Source organism: Anneissia japonica, unplaced genomic scaffold, assembly GCF_011630105.1.
Source record: "Anneissia japonica isolate Jap-2015-1 unplaced genomic scaffold, ASM1163010v1 scaffold12582_len6778_cov146, whole genome shotgun sequence".
NCBI classification, from domain to species: Eukaryota; Metazoa; Echinodermata; class Crinoidea; order Comatulida; family Comatulidae; genus Anneissia; species Anneissia japonica.
The window spans coordinates 392-6,740 of record NW_022717769.1 but is presented as its reverse complement, the minus strand read 5'-3'; the positions used below and the strand labels follow the sequence as shown (position 1 = coordinate 6,740).

Here is a 6,349-nt window from a genome sequence, read left to right as displayed (position 1 = left end):
AGGCCGTTATAGGGGTTCTCATAGATTACTAGATAAACTGTGAAGATTTCCTTTTCTATTACAAATATTAACAAATTTTATATTCCGTAAATTTTTGACTGTATTAAGAATGTTGACCTTATTCGATTTGGGGAGTATGTACACACCCATTGCACCTGCCACACCTGGATATGTGTCTGGGAGTGCTTAATTTTACCCCCAAAAAAGATATATTTAAGAGTTATGATACAGCTGCTATAATGTGATTGCACTCTATTAGTAAAATACACAGATATATTGATGAATTTAGTAATTTTATGAATATAAATTTCACTGGTGTTGTTATTCATTCATTTAATTTTTCATTTAGCCAAAATAAATCCACAAACATACAACACAATTACATATATATTTTTAATGGAGATAATAATACAACCTGAATTACACAACGCAACTGGTGCAACAGGTGTGTTTGTGCCCCTTGACCTTGAGGTCTTATGATGTCTGTTTCGCTTGTCTCTTCATCTATGTGTTTGTTTGTCTGTCTGTCTCTCTCCCATAGTTACCAACCTCAGTAAATATGAATGTGTGACATGAAAATATTTATGGGTGGACTTTGGTGGGCAGCACCAATCACAAGGAAAATGTCCGAGCTGGGTCAAAGTGTAGGAATTGAAAAAAAAACATGGTAGATGCTGATACTGGGCATCTTGAGCAAATACAATTGTGGTGTTTGAAACAGGACAATTTCATGTATTGTCCATGGTATTTTTTTTTGGTAATTGAAATGTAAATGGTTTTATAATGAATGTTTAATAAATTGATGATCACGCATAGATTTTGCAAAATGCGTGTTTCATAAAAAATGACTTTCAAATGCAAGGACATCAAAGCAATATAAGACAGATGCTCACCTTCCAAGAGTTTCAATGGGTATCAGATCTCAAAGGTATTGTATCACACTGCACTGAGGCATGACTTTATATATGTCAGAGAAAGGAAAAGTGGTTGCACATTGAGAATAGATCGAATGACCAAGGGTAGAATCATTGAAAGCACTACAAATAACTCATTACAATATTATATAATCAAATATTTTCCAAACTTTTCCATGGAATAATTCACTGGCACCATAATAAACCTTGATAATTAACCATTAATTTCTCTGTTTCTATAACAATTTTTTATCAGTGACAAGGCCAAGTGGACAAAGCATATGAAAGCACACAACTTGAGAGATGTAAATTAACATTATCATGAGATTAAGTAGAGAGTTACTAAGCGAGCTGATCACTTCGCAAGTTCTTTGTCGTGAAAGTAGCCTAAGCTGTGCCTAGCCTGATCCAAGATGGTGGCAAACTTGAATGAGTCTTCATGTGTCACCAAAGAGTGCTCCTTCAAACCTGGACAAAGAAAAAAGTGGAGTTGAATAGCTTAGTGGTTAAGATGCTTGCAACTTCTATTCCCAGGGTCCTGTGTTCAATTTCTGTAACAGCGAGACATTTTCTCTTGACTAAAACACCTCCACTCCCTAAGCCTCATAAAGAGACTTCTCTGACAAAAGCATCACATTAGTTCAATTATTTAAGAGTGCCCTGAATATCAGCTGACCTTCTATTTTTTCTGAATTTTTTTCCAATAATCTTCTGATTTTTTATTTGAATCATTCTTCAAAACTTCTAGCCACTGTGTGTGGGTTAAACCAAGGACTTTTAACTGTTACCAGGATAGGAAGCTGGCTGGTTTAAGCCGTCTAACTTGCATTAGACTTATGTGTGGTATTGTTATGCTAATGAGCCAGATAAGCACAATCTGCACATGCTCAGAAAACCAAAAACTTTCCTTAGCCACACTGCGTATCGGCTGGGCGTACAGCAGCTAGGTCTAGCTTATCTTATTTTTGTTTGTTACGCACTACTGACTTAGGCTGTTTGTTATCACTTCAAGATGTCTACCGATTCGTGGAAAAGGCATATTAAAATCAAAATATTGGCATTTGTGAGCAATACATTTAAATTTTATATAGGTAAGTAGTAAGTATATGAACAATTTTAATGTACTAGTTAGTTGACAACTTCATTCTAATTTGTTTTGGGTCTTTTTTTTGCATTTTTATAAGCGGTTAGACATGGCCTAGGCCGGGCTTAGGCTAGCCTATGTGATGTTCATTGTAATACTACAAAACAAAATCACATAAATTTAAAATCAAATTTGTAGACATACTTGCCTTATATTTTAACTTGCAGGTGATTTTATTGGTAGATTAGTTTGTTTTTAAGTGTATAAGTATGATTGATTTGCATGCCAAGTGAAATTAGTACCCTTATTTTGCTCTGTTTTACCGTACCGTAATTCTTGGCTACTTGGTGTGGCCATGGTGTGGCTAAGGAAAGTTTTGGTTTTCTGAGCATGTGCAGATTGCGTTTATCTGCCTCATTAGCATAACATTACCCACACATAAGGCTAATGCAAGTTAGACGTCTTAAACCAGTCCATGATTCAGTTCTATCTGCTCTCATTCTAACTGTGTTTCAGGTGAAATGCAAGTGATAGTGTGTGCCTATTTGCAGGGCTGCCAAACTATGAGACCCAAGGGAAAGAGAAAATGATTTATTTATTACAATTGCAGATAACTTTAGAGGAAGACAGAGTAATTCAATAATTATAATTGTAGGGTTCAGACACCTAAAAATTGACACCCCACCTAATCACCAACAGAATAATTTGGTTAATTTAATAATTTCTTTTTTTTTAGTGTACAAGCTACAGTCGTTTTTTTGTGTTTACTAAATGAACACCATGAAGGAATGAGCATATTTGCTTAATTTACTTATTTTAACTATCTAGTTTTTTTAAATAAGAACTCGTAATGTTCATTACCTGCAACAAAGTAATTTCCACCATATACACAGATTTGGTAATCTGCAGAATTGCAGATAACATCAGATGAAGACAAAATAATTCATTGATTATATTTGTTCAGACACCTAAACTTTGACCTTGGATAAATTAAACCTGAGGTGGTGTGGTGGGAGGGGTTACTTACCTTGCTGCAGACAGTCCCTCACTGCCTGTGCTTCAAAGCGCATTCCTGTACCGTTATCAAAATTCAATTGTTGACTCGGTTTCGGAAGAATAAAGCTTTTATTCTCTGTTCCTTTCTCATCTAAAATCTGGAGATGAGTTGGGCACCAAAATGGAAAAAATATCTATCAAAGAAATAAAAATTTAGATCAGTGACATAGAAACAGTAATAATTTCAGTAAGAAATTACAAAAACACTTTTATGAACAAACACAGCTGACACCATTCCTAATTTTTTTTTTTCAAACTTAGTGTAAAGGGCCTAGATTCCATTGTGTGCTAATAAATTTACTCATAACTTTGGCAATAGTAAAGTTGATTCCATTAAATCATTTTTAAAGCTTTCAACTTGGAGAATGAAAGATGGAAAAATGAATGAAAACAATAAAAAAAGAGTGACAATAAAGGTGTGTGACTACCACGAAAGACAAAAAAAAAGAATATGACTACTATTGAACAGTCAATATCCTTGTTTTGGCCACTGATACCGGTTTTGATATGGCAAGCCCCATATGCTACATTATAAACTGTATAATTGACATATCTACCACAGGCTACAAATAACAGAATTCTACTGCCACTAACTACAAAGTGCAAAAAATTATAAGCTTTGAAATCAAGAACCTTGGCAGTCCTTCACTACAAGCCTGGTTTTCATAAAATCACAGCATTTTCAGTGCTATCACTGCACTGCGTAGCAGTCTCTGACGCAATTGGAAAGGCTCCCCAATTCGACCGACCAATCAGAATCACCGAAAGCTGTCGGCGGTGTTAACTAGGCATTCCCCAACTTTCCCCATCCCAGATTTGCCAACCAAAATTGCTTAATTCAGTCCTTCACCCTGCTTTTGAGAATCTTGAATGCATCCACAACATATTTATATAAAAACTACATTATTATTATTGTTATTATTATTATTACTATTATTATTATTATTATTATCATTATTATTATTATATAATAATTAAAGGAATAAAACCTTTCAGAAATGCAATAGAATTAAATTGAGTAATGGGTATCGGAACAGAAAAATAAATGAATATTTAATGCAAGCGTTAAGAATACGGACTGATTTGTTATTTGATAAAATATTTTGGCAGCATTTTTAGGACAGATGGATTTATTCGGTGTAAACACCAAGGATAACCCACCAAAGTCTGAAGAAGACTTATTTCCAGCTGATTTGGCAGTACACCAGGAGACGATCCTATCCTTTTTTCCGTAGGGTGTACTCGTTCTTTGTCGTGTACATGGGCCATAATGACCTTCAGCTGAAACACAAGGAGACCAGCGATGGCCATTGAACCTAGAGAACTTCACGGTTCAAAGCACACACAGTGGCTACCACCAGTTTAGCCTACTGAGCTAAGCTGCTTTCTTATTAAATTTACTAAAGCCTGGTTCTCACGAGATCCCTATTATCCGGATCGGGAGCAAACCGTTAGCGCTAATCGTTAGCACATGTGTGAGAATGCCTGATCGGTTAGCGCTAACCATTAGCGGTATCCGATACCGCTAACAGTTAGCAAGCGCTATCGGTTAGCAAGCCAGGGGTTTATTTAAGAGCCGGTGGCCGGCGCATTCGATCGGCTACTACGATGTTTTCGCCGGCTACTTCAATCAATGCTGTACAAAAATTAATACAAAACCACCAATATAAATAGCGCAACAGGCCTGTAAAGAACCTTATTTACCTACACGAAGTTAATTTGCAATAGTATGCACTCATTTCGATGTTCCTTTCTGTTGAAAGTTCGTTAAAATGTCTACCAATTTTCAGACTCCATTTCATGAACTCGCGTCGTAAACAAAGTTAAAGTTCAAAGTTCGGCAGTCGCGTCTGGGTGAGTCCATCAAAGAAGCCACGCCTCCAATTCACATGTTAGCCAATAAGATAATACACACATAACCACATGCTCAGGTGATGACGATATACATCGCCCAAACTCTTTTACTGTACATTGGGCTTCCGGGTTTTCTTACCGCGGAGAAGAAAAAAATAGATCGTCGTTTTAAAATTAATTTGTGTATGACTATGAACCTTTTATTTTCATTTCATTTTTATTTTACTAGCCCTCTTTGTGATGACATAGATATTTCGGAAATGATAAATAATAATTTAAAACAAACCAACACTGGCTCAAATTCGTTTACATTCGGTGGCGGAGGTAGCAACCCGAACCAAACTATATTGAATACTGTTTACACTCACAATTTCATAGTCATAGATAGTACAATGATGAAAACGGCAGAGCAAGCCAAAATCGTCTCAATTCACATCACATGAGACATTTTTTTTCCAATGTGGTATCCATTCCTTTTCGATATCTGCGTAAATTTTAGAACTATTTTTTGCTCTCCTTTAGATGTTTTCTTCAACACAGATCTAGGGCATAGGCCTAAATGGTTGTGAAAAGTAAACAACTTCATCATTATAAAAATTGTATTTTCAATTTTTTTTGGTGGATTTTATTAAATGTGTATAACCTTAAAAAAGAATGTATTTCAATAATTGAATCAATATTCTGACCTTAAATTCCGATGTTGAGCTCGAAAAATTCGTAAATTCTTGGTCTATTCTAACCTACTCAGTAAGTATACTAATCAAGGAGTTTCTGATCATCACTGCATGTGATTGCACATGTGCAACCACTGTGCAGTGTATACTAAGAAGTTCAAATGGGAAACTAATTTTCCGTACCATATGACATACCACGATGTTCAATTATCATCAATCAATGTATTTGAATCGATATTAAGCCTACAGGAAAATAGTTTGTTAATAAAACATTGATAAACATTGTTCATTTTGTAGGATGCTTGAATACCATACAAAATTAAGGAATATCATATGAGTGAGTACTGTATGTGTGTAAACTTATCTCTTTCTTATCTGTGCCTGGGATAGCCAGCTAAGTCCTGCCAGGCTTATGGCGCCTTAGCCTGCCTAGGCCTAGATACTGTAGCCTACACAGTGGCTGTAGGCCTATTTAACCTTGGCCTAAACTCACGATACGATATTTTCAGCTATTGTATGATATTCCTCTCATGAATTAAATTTAGGCTTTTTGAGATTCGCGAAAGTTTAATGTCACGAAAAAGGCCGAAATTATCAATTCGCGAAAGTTTCTGGTTTACAGTATTAGGCTAGGTAGGCCTATGTATGAAGAATATGTAAAAATATCAACTTTTTTAGAGCTCAGTAATTGATTCTGAAAAACTGTTACAGGGGTTTATTTATGAATTTGAGTAGCAGGAGAAATTTGAAAGTAACAGGAGAGTAAA

At 35.5% G+C, this 6,349-nt stretch overlaps 1 long non-coding RNA gene across 2 annotated transcripts; it reads right to left on the bottom strand.

Annotated features, from left to right (window-relative positions):
* Positions 1–379: 379 nt before the first annotated feature.
* Positions 380–4,948, bottom strand: LOC117110368. Of its 2 annotated transcripts, none has more exons than XR_004445686.1 (3): positions 4,759–4,948; positions 3,026–3,188; positions 380–1,382 (listed from the first exon to the last, which is right to left on the bottom strand). It is a non-coding gene; the product is annotated as an uncharacterized LOC117110368 (long non-coding RNA). The 2 variants fall into 2 exon arrangements; XR_004445687.1 differs by having other exon boundaries at positions 4,763–4,948.
* Between the last annotated feature and the right edge of the window lie 1,401 nt (positions 4,949–6,349).